Here is a 15000-nt window from a genome sequence, read left to right as displayed (position 1 = left end):
CATTTATCAACTTAATAATGAAGTACTTATCATGTGTGCCAGCTGCACAGGTAACATTTTGCATATTACAACGCAAAACTAACTTCTAAGTTCACGACATTTTTGACCCAGCTGTACCCGCCAAACTATCCAGTTTCCTAATTGCTTAAGGAAATTACAATCTCGAGTGTCAACCGATTTGATCAATCCAGCATAATATCCATTTAGTCCATGGGAAATAGCTTTTTAGGTCAAACAAATTGCAATATTTTGTTTTATTGCATGAACATGTTACATGGACTCTTAGGAACACCATATCCAAAATGGGACAAATTCGGCCATTTTGAAGTGAAAATCACACTTTTAACGTTTTCGGAGGGTACATTTTTCCATATTTTCCGGTTTTTCTCCAAAACAGTTCATCGTACGGGTAAGAGGTATTGGTACTAAAACGATAGAAAATTAAATTCTACACATGTTTGTCTCCATAGGTATTTACCCTAAAATGGAAAGTTTTTGCACAAACAAGCCCGGAATTGGAATACACACATTTTGGAGAAACTGAAAAAATCGACTTTGTACTCACATTTACCTAAATATCTCCTTAACTACTAACTTTACGGTAAAATGTCATTGAATTGTTCCTTTAAAGTGAAGATTTTTCTTTATTTTGACGTATTTACTTTCCATTATATCTTGATATTTTTGCAAAAGAATCACACACATGCAAAAATAGACACAATTTTATTTCATGGAAAACAGATGAAAATAGAAGGTTCAGTAAAACAAATTGCAATTGTTTATTCTATGCACGAATGTGTCATTTTGACTCTTTGGAACACCACAGTAAATAATATGACAAATTCTGCCATTTGGAATTTGAGCAATTCCATATTCAAAATGGCGACCGTTCTCAGTATTTGAACTGAAGTATCTTTTCAAATTTCCCGAGGTAGCCAATTAGGAAAAGCATCCTTCCACTTCTTACCAATGGTTGACTTGGATCCAAACAATTTAAGCTGTATCTTTACTACCCTGATGTTTGTAAATGACGAGTGCATGAAATACAACATATCGCCTGTCATCACATTTGATCAACCATTGTGGCTCAAGGCAAGGCATATCATCAGCCATGAAAACCAACTCAAACATATTTTTTTCATCCTCGGGCCATTCCATACCTTAATGAGCTTCCTGGGCACTATGGGTCACATCATGAAAGATAATCGACTGAGAACACCACTGGAGCTTGTGTATGGGCCCAACACTGTCAACCATATGCTGGCTGGAAAGGCATATGGGCGAGCAGTACGTGGCCACTTCTTAGTTGATGCTGCTTTGAATGTATCAGTGGTCAAGAAAGCATCAGATCATGAGGCCACTCAGAATTCAATAGATGGAGCATTACAGAAGTTTGACAAAGTTCTTCGATCAACAGAAACAGAAGTGGAAGCTAAAGACCAGGACATATTGACAGTTGAAGAGAGGCTCAGAAATATTCAGGATCAGCTACAACAGAGCCCAAATGGATAATTATGGGTTCAGTACATGGAGATGATGGATATCCTGCGATCTGCACTCAGAGGTCAAAGAACCAGCCAGACAACATTGTACTTCAGGGCGCTACAAAGAATGCTTCCTTTTTTGCTGCCTCTGGACACAATAACTACACAAAATCAGCACATCTATTCCTCCAGGACATGATGGACCTACAGAAAACGAATGAGAAACTCTATGACCAACTTATTGAGTCTGGTTTGTTTTTCATAAGGAGATCGGACAGATACTGGGCTGGGTTAGCACCAGATCTTGTTATTGAGCAGGTGTTAATGAAATCCATAAAGTCAACAGGAGGCTTAACACATGGACGAGGTATGGATGAAATTCAACAAGCAAGATGGTTACAAGCCATGCCAGTCTTTGCTCAGATAAGTGATGAAGTAAAGAGTGTCCAGGAGAAGACTGGCACTGAAAGAAACAAAGACTTGACTGAATCCAGAAGGATGAGAGATCAAGAGGATACTTCAAAGATTTTCCAGTACCTAAAACAACATAGTCCTTTCACAGAAAACGAATGAGAAACTATATGACCAACTTAATGAGTCTGGTTTGTTCTTCATTGGAGATCAGACAGATACTGGGCTGGGTTAGCACCAGATCTTGTTATTGAGCAGGTGTTAATGAAATCCATAAAGTCAACAGGAGGCTTAACACATGGACGAGGTATGGATGAAATTCAACGAACAAAATGGTTACAAGCCATGCCAGTCTTTGCTCAGATAAGTGATGAAGTAAAGAGTGTCCAGGAGAAGACTGGCACTGAAAGAAACAAAGACTTGACTGAATCCAGAAGGATGAGAGATCAAGAGGATACTTCAAAGATTTTCCAGTACCTAAAACAACATAGTCCTTTCACAGAAAACGAATGAGAAACTATATGACCAACTTAATGAGTCTGGTTTGTTCTTCATTGGAGATCAGACAGATACTGGGCTGGGTTAGCACCAGATCTTGTTATTGAGCAGGTGTTAATGAAATCCATAAAGTCAACAGGAGGCTTAACACATGGACGAGGTATGGATGAAATTCAACGAACAAAATGGTTACAAGCCATGCCAGTCTTTGCTCAGATAAGTGATGAAGTAAAGAGTGTCCAGGAGAAGACTGGCACTGAAAGAAACAAAGACTTGACTGAATCCAGAAGGATGAGAGATCAAGAGGATACTTCAAAGATTTTCCAGTACCTAAAACAACATAGTCCTTTCACAGAAAACGAATGAGAAACTATATGACCAACTTAATGAGTCTGGTTTGTTCTTCATTGGAGATCAGACAGATACTGGGCTGGGTTAGCACCAGATCTTGTTATTGAGCAGGTGTTAATGAAATCCATAAAGTCAACAGGAGGCTTAACACATGGACGAGGTATGGATGAAATTCAACGAACAAAATGGTTACAAGCCATGCCAGTCTTTGCTCAGATAAGTGATGAAGTAAAGAGTGTCCAGGAGAAGACTGGCACTGAAAGAAACAAAGACTTGACTGAATCCAGAAGGATGAGAGATCAAGAGGATACTTCAAAGATTTTCCAGTACCAAAAACAACATAGTCCTTTCACAGAAAACGAATGAGAAACTATATGACCAACTTAATGAGTCTGGTTTGTTCTTCATTGGAGATCAGACAGATACTGGGCTGGGTTAGCACCAGATCTTGTTATTGAGCAGGTGTTAATGAAATCCATAAAGTCAACAGGAGGCTTAACACATGGACGAGGTATGGATGAAATTCAACGAACAAAATGGTTACAAGCCATGCCAGTCTTTGCTCAGATAAGTGATGAAGTAAAGAGTGTCCAGGAGAAGACTGGCACTGAAAGAAACAAAGACTTGACTGAATCCAGAAGGATGAGAGATCAAGAGGATACTTCAAAGATTTTCCAGTACCTAAAACAACATAGTCCTTTCACAGAAAACGAATGAGAAACTATATGACCAACTTAATGAGTCTGGTTTGTTCTTCATTGGAGATCAGACAGATACTGGGCTGGGTTAGCACCAGATCTTGTTATTGAGCAGGTGTTAATGAAATCCATAAAGTCAACAGGAGGCTTAACACATGGACGAGGTATGGATGAAATTCAACGAACAAAATGGTTACAAGCCATGCCAGTCTTTGCTCAGATAAGTGATGAAGTAAAGAGTGTCCAGGAGAAGACTGGCACTGAAATAAACAAATACTTGACTGAATCCAGAAGGATGAGAGATCAGGAGGATACTTCAAAGATTTTCCAGTACCTAGAACAACATAGTCCTTTCACAGAAAATGAGTATTTGTACAACATTATTTCAGGATTATCCGCACCACAGTCAAATGCTCACCTTGCCAAATATTTTGGGAACAATATAATCAAAATGATGGAAGACCAAAATGCAGCAAACTATATCTTCAGAAAGAAACACCAAATCAAGACAATGGGTCAGAAGATAGAAACAGATGGAGTTGAAGTGCAGGTAGACACTTAACATGATTAATTTAGTTTGTGCATGTATTTTGAGCAACAATAATTGTATTTTTTTATTTCTGTTATTTTCAAACACCGTCAAGAGCTAATCAATAATTTGATGTTTGTCATTTCAGTTAATCTTCTATATATTACAACCATTGTAAAACCCAAGTAAATTGCAAAGGTAATTTTCTTCTTGAAAAATTAAGTGCAACCTTCATTTTAACCAGGGGCTCACAGAGGTCACGGGTGAAAACTGATGTCTGCAGTAATTTCCTGGAGACCATGTTTTTTTGAGTAATATATATATATATTTATATATATATATATATATATATATATATATATATATATATATACACACACACATATATATATATATATATATATATATAGGATACTTCCATTCACACAATGAGAACGGCCGCCATTTTTAATACGGAATTAAGCAAACTCAAAATGGCCGAATATGTCAGTTTTTTTACTGTGGTGTTCTAAAGAGTCCAAATGATACATTCGTGCATAGAATAAGCTATTGCAATTTGTTTTACTGAACTTTCTATTTTCATCTGTTTTCCATGAATTAAAATTGTCTATTTTTTTGTGTGTGTGTTTCTTTTGAAAAATATCAAGATATAATAGAAAGTAAATACGTTAAAATAAAGAAAAATCTTCACTCTAAAGGAGCAATTCTATGACATTTTACCGTAAAGTTAGTAGTTTAAGAGATATTTAGGTAAATGTGAGTACAAAGTCAATTTTTTCAGTTTCTCCAAAATGTGTGTATTCCAATTCCGGGATTGTTTGCGCAAAAACTTTCAATTTTAGGGTAAATACTTATAGAGACAAAAATGTGCAGAATTTAATTTTCTATCTTTTTGTACCAATATATTTTACTCGTGCGATGAACCGTTTTGGAGAAAAACGGGAAAATACGGAGAAATGTACCCTCCGAAAACGTTAAAAAGTGTGATTTTCACAACTTCAAAATGGCCGAATTTGTCCCATTTTGCATATGGTGTTTCTAAGAGTCCATATAACATGTTCATGCAATAAAACAAAATATTGCAATTTGTTTGACCTAAAAAGCTATTTCCCATGGACTAGTTGTGGACTTTTGAAGGAGAGGAAAGATCATTCGAGAGTTTTTGGGGCTTTTGGTTTCGTGTTTTGCATGTAATTATGGGGTACGGTGAAGACTTGTCTTTTTACCTTCTTTCCTTTTTTTTATTTTTGTGGCAGGGACCATGGATGGATTATATTAAATCTCTCTCTCTCTCTCTCTCTCTCTCTCTCTCTCTCTCTCTCTCTCTCTCTCTCTCTCTCTCTCTCTCTCTATATATATATATATATATATATATATATATATATATATAATCATCATTTAAGTAATTTCGTTTTTTATTTTCAAAGTAGTTAAATTTTTTGTCATATCTTTTGTGGAGACGTGTAATCTCACAGCATGGGGCTGATGAGTTACTGTGAAATTATATATATATATATATATATATATATATATATATATATGTGTGTGTGTATATATATAATTTATATATATTATAGAATATATATTTATATACATACATATATAAAGTCTATATGTATATGTATATATATATATATATATATATATATATATATATATATATATATATATATATATATATATATGTACACACTTTCATGTGCATGCATACATATACACGCCCACAGACACACACACACACACACACATATATATATATATATATATATACATTTCTGTATTTGTCTATACAACGTTTTTTTCCATTGTTAACTATGATCTCCCATCATTTTATTTTACATTTCTTCTCTCGCATCCCACATAGAAAACCAACCTCTAAAGTTTGCTAATCATAGATCTAGAATTTATAGCATTCAATATATTTCTTTGCGGAGTGAATTCCACTTCAAGCAGCCTCTGTGTCAGAGACAAAAGGGCTCCGTCTCTGAAGCTGTCAGTTCTTTTCATTTATTTGTGCGTTAAGGGAATTTCCTTCTGAAGCAATAGTGTAACACCTTTCTCGTGGCTCTGTAGGATTCAATTAATACAGGAGGAATGTTCTCTCTCTCGTGATGTCTCAGTAATCCTAGTGTCGCTTCATATATTATTATTATTATTATTATTATTATTATTATTACTTGCTAAGCTACAACCCTAGTTGGAAAACCAGAATGCTATAAGCCCAGGGGCTCGAACATTGAAAATAGCCCAGTGAGGAAAGGAAACAAGGAAAAATAACATATTTTAAGACCAGTAACATCATTAAAATGATAATGATCATAATTATTATTTTTATTATTGTTTTTATTATTATTATTATTATTATTATTATTATTATTATTATTATTATTTTTATTATTATTATTACTACTTTCTAAGCTACAACCGTAGTTAGAAAAGCAGGATGCTATAAGCCCACGGGCCCCAACAGGGAAAATTTCCCAGTGATGAAAGGAAACTAAGAAAAATGAAATATCTTAAGAACAGTAACATCACTAAGATAACTATTTCCTATATAAACTATAAAAACTTTAACAAAACAAGAGGAAGAGAAATAAGATAGAATAGTGTGCCCAAGTGTACTCTCAAGCAAGAGAACTCGTAATTAAATTCAAAGGTTTAAAGGTCACTCATGAATGGCAGAGGCAATGGACACTGACGGTGCCCCTGAGACTGACCATATTCAGATTTGATCAGCGCCCAAGCCGCCTCTCCACCCAAGCTAGAGCCAAGGGTGGCGAGGCACTGGCTGTTGGTGACTCAACAGGTAGACCTATAGTCTCCCCGAAACCCCCCATCATTAGCTCATACCTGGTCCTCCAATTACATCAGGATATCTAAGAAGCTTCCAAAGACATACCTCTCGCATGTAATTGTTCCAGTCAACCGTTGTGTTTTTATTTATTCCAAGTTCTCTCTCGCATTATTCTATTAAAGTCAGCTCATACGCCCATGAATAAACGAAGAGTTATATCCTCAAAAGGCAGCCTTGATATAACAAGCCAAATATTCGTTCATACTCCTTTTTCTTCTACAGTCCCTTTTAGAACAACGCCACCCATTCACGTTTCCTCCTAGATTCATTGAGTGCCCATTTGCACATTTTCACTGTTGGAGCCCTTGGGCTCATAGCATCATGCTTTACCAACTAGGGTTGTAGCTCGGCTAGTAATAATAATAATAATAACAATACATGATTCCAACCTCTTTTAACCATTTTAAATTATCCATTTGTGGGCTTGTTTTATCTGAAAAAGAAAAATAGAAAAACTGTTCATAAATGAAATTTAAAAAATGTGGTAAAAATAATAATGTTAATATCACGAAATTAGTGGTGGGGCAATAACAGGAAAGTACCAAGTGTATTTATCTATCATCCTTCAGAAGGGTTGGGGGGGGGGGGAGCAATTGCCTCCCTCTTCAAGTATGTCGACTCACCTGAAGAGGGAGACAGTTGGCCCCGATAATTTTGGGAAGAGTAGTGATAAATGTATTCCCCTCAGTAAACCTATCTGAAATATTGAGGCCCTTGACATGACATATATATATATATATATATATATATATATATATATATATATATATATATATATATATATATATATATATATTCAAATAAGCCACATATTCTTGATATAATAATGTCTGGATTCTCTTAACGACCTCGGGATCAGAGCCCCAGGCGAAATCACGGATAGACAAGAGCTTGTGACCGGCAGGGAGTCGAATCCTTGTCTGGGAAGCTTGTATAAACAGTAACTTACCCGGCTGGTCACAAGCTCTTGTCTTTGTGTGATTTCGCCTGCGGCTCTAATCCCGAGGTCGTTAAGAGAATCCAGACATTGATGTATAAAATATATATGGCTTATTTGAATATGAAAATCATGTCTAAATCTGCAAAATTTATCATATATTATATATATATATATATATATATATATATATATATATATATATATATATATATATGTATATATATATATATATATATATATATAAAATGTTGTTACTACTACTACTACTACTACTACTGTGAAAGACCTAACGGTTTCCCCCTTACCAAAGGGCTCATCAGGTGGGTTTGGCCATCTCATTTTTGCAGGTTTGGTTCCCACGACCCTCTTCCCATACTTTCTTTCTTTTTATATTTTTCTGCTTTTCTGTTTTTTCTTATTTTGGGGGGATATTTTTTTTTACCTCTTAATTTTTTATCTATTTTTTCTGTATTATTTAATTTTTTGTATTTTTTTTGGATTTTTCAAATTTTTTAAGTATTTTTTTGGGGGGGATATTTATACCATCTTTAATCATTTTTTTTATCATTTATTTTTAGATTTTTTAGCTTTTACATATTTTTTGGATTTACAAGTCCTTTTTTTTTTTTTTTTTTTTTAGTAGAGGAACTCTCTTGGGCCATCCTATAAGGACTTGACTGCATAGAAGAAAAAGCCGAGCGTTTTCCCTCTGCATAGCCGGTCTTCTAGGTTATTCCCCCAGAACCACCCGAAGGTTAGTATCCGAAAAAATAGACCTAGATATCCGACCTTTTGTTCACCTAACGAAGCCCCTGTACGACCCCACCAGGGAACATTGCATACTAGAAGCAGCTCAGCTATTCCTTTCTGCAAAGCCAGCCTTGTAAGCTGGTCCAAGCATCCTCCAAGCAAGACGCGTCAGATTTACACCATCCTTCTGTTCCTCTGGAACTGATTCCTGGGAATGTGCATCTTGGGCTGTTTTTCAACATGTTGCTTCTTTCGGTTCTTGGCCTTTGTGTCCTTCTTGGCGGTCTTTTTTGGTCCTGGATTTTGTCTTTTAGGCTTTTGACGACCCTGGAATCCTCTTCGGGGCATTCCTTTAGCACGCTCTTGTTTTGGCAGATGATGACCTTTGCCTTTGCAGGGGCCGCCTTCGGTTTTTTCATCCTCTTTTTCTGTATCTTCATCCACTTCTGAATCTTCAGAATTTTGTTCCGATTCTTCCTTATCGTCTGAATCTTCATCCTTTTCCTCGGATTCTTCTTCATCCTCCGATTCTTCTTCTTCGTCTGAGTCTTCTTCCTCTGACTCTTCGTCTTCCTCTGATTCTTCCTCTTCTTCTGATTCTTCCTCTTCTGATTCCTCTTCCTCTGATTCTTCTTCTTCCTCTGATTCCTCATCACTTACTGAAACTTCAGTATTTTGTTCTGATTCTTCCTCCTCTTCTGAATCTTCCGTATTTTGTTCCGATTCTTCCTCATCATCTGAATCTTCAGTATTTGGTTCTGATTCTTCCTCTTCCTCTGATTCTTCTTCCTCTACCTCTGATTCTTCATCCTCTTCCTCTGATTCTTCCATTTCGTCAGGCAAGAAACTAAATCGGTTTTGTACGGAAATACCCGAAAATTCTTCCTCCATTTCGCTTTCAGAAGAATCCGAATTTTCCTCCTCTTCCGAATCTTCAATATTTTGTACTGATTCTTCCTCCTTTTCTGAATCTTCAGTATTTTGAACTGATTGTTCCTCCTTTTCTGAATCTTCAGTATTTGGTTCAGATTCCTCCCTTTCGTCTGAATCTTCATCCTCTTCCACTGATTCTCCCATTTCGTCAGGCAAGAAACTAAATTGGTTTTGAACGGATGAGCCCAAAATGTCTTCCTCCTTTACGCTCTTGGAAGAATCCGAATTTTCCTCCTTTTCTGAAGATTCTTCAATTACGATTTCCACACTTTCATATTCTTCTTCTGGTTCATTATCCTCCGCTGCTTCCCTAATTTCTACTTGATAATTTCCTTGCAATTCTTCACCATTTTCTGTTTCTTCAGGAAATTCGAAAATTTCTTCTTCACTTGACGTGTCTTCTAATTCGATCTCCAAAGAGTCAGAGTTTTCTTCTGTCTTCTCCTCTGATCCATAAGCGTCACCGGTTTCTTCAATATCGTTAGCTTCCTCCTGTGGGGCATTTGCTCTTTTTTCCTCTTTCTTAGAAGACATAACACTCATCGCAATGATTGCTCCTCCAAGGAAAAGACAACCTGCAGCACCTGCCAACATGAGGTTACTAACCGCTCCATTTTCGAGTGTACAGAAAGGTTTTTCTGTATTCAAATCCGGAAGCAGTCTTGGGAGTATCCAATAGGATTTCAGGTTTTCGTTGAATTGGTCGATTTGAGTCTTCATTCCAGTTGCAGTCATTTCGCATTGGTGAGCATCTTCAAAGGCGTTCCACATCCTTCCAACAAATGGGAAGAAGTTTATCGCTCTTCGTAGAAGTGAAGTCTGCGACCCATTAGTTCCAACTCCTCCTCCAAAGCAGTTCTGCAAGCGCGGCACCTCTGGTAGAAGCCACGAGAACAGCCTGAAGGTCCAAGATTTTTGGAAAGTGTTCAACTTCCCGTTGAGATATAACAGATAATCCTCACAAAGAGAGCTTCGTTCCTGAAGAACTCTCTCTCCGTGAGCCAAGTTGAGTCCTCCGAAAAGGGCTCCGACGGTTAACAAAAACATTCCAAAGCTGGTTGTAAGCACTTTTGACAATGTAGGATGCATTCTCAAAGTATATACCAATTTCTTCATCTCGTATTAGCTATATTTTGAAAAAATCGATAGATGACAAGGAGACGGCTCCGAAAGATTTTGAAGACATGAAGCCTCTTTCTGAGTCTGGGAGCAGGGTTTTGAAGACATGTTGAAGAGTCAAATGTCTTTAGCATCTCTTCACTAGTTTTCTTGCAAAAATTTATATTTTTTTCTATTTAAAAAATACAAAGAGGAGAGAGAGAGAGAGAGAGAGAGAGATACTGAAGACATCTAGACCTTTAAAACGGGTTGAAACCTGCTCTCCGAGTTCCCGAAAGAAACTTCACGTCTTCAAAGTCTTTCTGAGCCGTCTGCTTCTCTCTCTCTCTCTCTCTCTCTTCTCTCTCTCTCTCTCTCAATTGTTCTTGTTTTTGCACGTTCGTTATTCATTCCATTTGTTAAAAGCAGTATTTCTCTCTCCCCTCTCTCTCTCTCTCTCTCTCTCTCTCTCTCTCTCTCTCTCTCTCTCTCTCTCTCTCTCTCTCTCTCTCTCAATTAATATTTCTTGCCTTTGCTCTAGATTGGTGAAAGTTACCTACTTTTCTTTATATAAAAACCAGACTCACTCTCTCTCTCTCTCTCTCTCTCTCTCTCTCTCTCTCTATGTGTGTATATATATATAAAAAAAAATTACATACATACATACATACGTACATACATATATATATATATATATATATATACATATATATATATATATATATATTTATATATGTATATATATATATTTGTATATATATATATATAATATATATATTATAATCATTATCCGTAGACAATCTGTTGCAGAAATAAAACCTCAGACATGCCCGTCCACTCGCGTTTGTTTATGGTCTTTTTTCTTTTATAGCTCATCAATCCATTGTCTTCTCTTCATTCCCCTTTAGAAATGTATGTACTGTATATATAACGTGTATATGATAAGGTTACTATGTCCATCCGTATCGTAAATAACTTAAACAAACAATTGCCCTCTCTCTCTCTCTCTCTCTCTCTCTCTCTCTCTTGCTTCAGGCTCCTTGACCTTTGGCATTGTGATGACTTGTAACCTACATGTGCATAATAATCCTCTCTCTCTCTCTCTCTCTCTCTCTCTCTCTCTCAGCGATTCTCATTAAGGTATATCCTTAACCTCATCTTACTGTCTTGTGAATCTATTTTCACATCCATTTATTCCAAATGATTTTTCCTGGAATGAATATATAGAATGAAGGTAATGTATTGCCTTAATAATTAATGTATTGCAATAGATATTCAATTATTGCATTATATTGTATTGTAAATACAAAGGAGACTTTGTTGTGAATATATTGTTTATATGCAGCGAATGTAGAGGTTATTGTATTGAATGGGGTTACTCTACTAAAGCGAGTTGAAATGAAGAGGAGGGTATTGTATTATACAATGACTGCAAAAAAGAGGGTATTTTATGATACAATGACTGCAAGAAAGAGGGTATTTTATGATAAAATAACTGTAAAAAAGAGGGTATTTTATGATACAATGACTGCAAGAAAGAGGGTATTTTATGATACAATGACTGCAAAAAAGAGGTATTTTAGGATACAATGACTGCAAGAAATAGGGTATTTTATGATACAATGTCTGCAGAAAAGAGGGTATTTTATGATACAGTGACTGTAAAAAAGAGGGTATTTTATGATACAATGACTGCAAAAAAGAGGGTATTTTATGATACAATGACTGCCAAAAAAGAGGGTATTTTCTGATACAATGACTGCAAACAAGAGGGTATTTTTGATACAATGACTGCAAAAAAGAGGGTATTTTATGATACAATGACTGCAAAAAAGAGGGTATTTTATGATACAATGACTTAAAAAAGAGGGTATTTTGATACAATGACTGCAAGAAAGAGGGTATTTTATGATACAATGACTGCAAAAAAAGGGGGTATTTTATGATACAATGACTGCAAGAAAAAGGATATTTTATGATACAATGACTGCAAAAAAAGGGGGTATTTTATGATACAAAGACTGCAAGAAAGAGGGTATTTTATGATACAATGTCTGCTGAAAAGAGGGTATTTTATGATACAATAACTGTAAAAAAGAGGGTATGGTATGATAGTGTCTGCAAAAAAGAGGGTATTGTATGATATAGTGTCTGCAAAAAAGAGGGTAGTGTATGATATAGTGTCTGCAAAAAAGAGGGTAGTGTATGATATAGTGTCTGCAGAAGAGGATATCTTATGATACAGTGCCTGCAAAAATGAAGGTATTGTATGATAGTGTCTGCAAAAAAGAGGGTATTTTATGATACAGTGCCTGCAAAAAAAGAGTGTATTGTATGATAGTGTCTGCAAAAAAGAGGGGTATTTTATGATACAGTGCCTGCAAAAAAGAGGGTATTGTATGATGGCATCTGCAAAAAAAGAGGGTAGTGTATGATATAGTGTCTGCAAAAAAGAGGGTAGTGTATGATATCTTGTCTGCAAAAAAGAGGATATCTTATGATACAGTGCCGGCAAAAAAAAAAAGGGTATTGTATGATAGTGTCTGCAAAAAAGAGGGTATTTTATGATACAGTGCCTGCAAAAAAGAGGGTTTTGTATGATAGTGTCTGCAAAAAAGTAGGGTAATTTTATGATACAGTGCCTGCAAAAAAGAGGGTATTGTATGATAGTGTCTGCAAAAAAGAAGGTATTTTATGATAAAAGTGCCTGCAAAAAAGAAGGTATCGTATGATAGTGTCTGCAAAAAAGAGGGTATTTTATGATACAGTGCCTGCAAAAAAGAGGGTATTGTATGATAGTGTCTGCAAAAAAGAGGGTATTGTATGATACAGTGTCTGCAAAAAAGAGGGTATTGTATGAAACAATGTCAGCAAAAAAGAGGGTATTGTATGAAACAATGTCAGCAAAAAAAGAGGGTGTTGTATGATACAGTTTCAGCAAAAAAGAGAGTATTGTATGATGCAGTCTTCAGCAAAAAAAGAGGGTATTTTATGATACATTGTCTGCAAAAAAGAGGGTATTGTATGATCGTGTCTGCAAAAAAGAGGGTATTGTATGATACAGTGTCTACAAAGAGAGGGTATTGTATGATACAGTGTCTGCAAAAAAGAGGGTATTGTATGATACAGTATCTGTGAAAAAGAGGGTATTGCATGATACAGTTCCTGCAAAAAAAGAGGATATTGTATGATACAGTTGACTGTAAAAGAGGAGTGTATTGTTTGATACAGTGTCTGCAAAAGAGAGGGTATTGTATGATGGTATCTGCAAAAAAGAGGGCAGTGTATGATATAGTGTCTGCAAAAAAGAGGATATCTTATGATACAGTGCCTGTAAAAAAGAGGGTATTGTATGATAGTGTCTGCAAAAAAGAGGGTATTTTATGATACAGTGCCTGCAAAAAAGAGGGTATTGTATGATAGTGTCTGCAAAAAAGGAGGGTATTTTATGATACAGTGCCTGCAAAAAAGAGGGTATTGTATGATAGTGTCTGCAAAAAAGAGGGTATTTTATGATAAAAGTGCCTGCAAAAAAGAGGGTATTGTATGATAGTGTCTGCAAAAAAAGAGGGTATTTTATGATACAGTGCCTGCAAAAAAGAGGGTATTGTATGATAGTGTATGCAAAAAAGAGGGTATTGTATGATACAGTGTCTGCAAAAAAAGAGGGTATTGTATGAAACAATGTCAGCCAAAAAAAGAGGGTGTTGTATGACACAGTTTCAGCAAAAAAGAGAGTATTGTATGATACAGTTTCAGCAAAAAAGAGGGTATTTTATGATACAGTGTCTGCAAAAAAGAGGGTATTTTATGATACAGTGTCTGCAAAAAAAAGGGTATTGTATGATCGTGTCTGCAAAAAAGAGGGTATTGTATGATACAGTGTCTGCAAAGAGAGGGTATTGTATGATACAGTGTCTGCAAAAAAGAGGGTATTATATGAAGCAGTGTCAGCGAAAAGAAGGTGTTGTATGATACAATTTCAGCAAAAAAGAGGGTATTGTATGATACAGTATCTGTGAAAAAGAGGGCATTGCATGATACAGTTCCTGCAAAAAAGAGGGTATTTTATGATACAGTGACTGTAAAAGAGGAGTGTATTGTTTGATACAGTGTCTGCAAAATAGAGGGTATTGTATGATACAGTCTCAGCAAAAAAGTGGGTATTGTATGATACAGTATCTGTAAAAAAGAGGGCATTGCATGATACAGTGACTGCAAAAAAGAGGGTATTTATGATACAGTGCTGCAAAAAAGAGGGCATTGCATGATATAGTGACTGCAAAAAAAGAGGGTATTTTATGATATAGTGACTGTAAAAAATAAGGTATTGTATTAGTGTCTGAAAAAATATGCAATACTTAGGGAGGAAAAGTGCAGGGAAGTCTTTATTGCACATGACGTCATCTTGAGCTGGAATATAATTATACCGAAAAAACTTTTGCCATTAATAT

The sequence above is a fragment of the Palaemon carinicauda genome, chromosome 9 (assembly GCF_036898095.1).
Source record: "Palaemon carinicauda isolate YSFRI2023 chromosome 9, ASM3689809v2, whole genome shotgun sequence".
In the NCBI taxonomy this organism is placed as follows: domain Eukaryota; kingdom Metazoa; phylum Arthropoda; class Malacostraca; order Decapoda; family Palaemonidae; genus Palaemon; species Palaemon carinicauda.
This window is presented reverse-complemented; position numbering follows the sequence as displayed.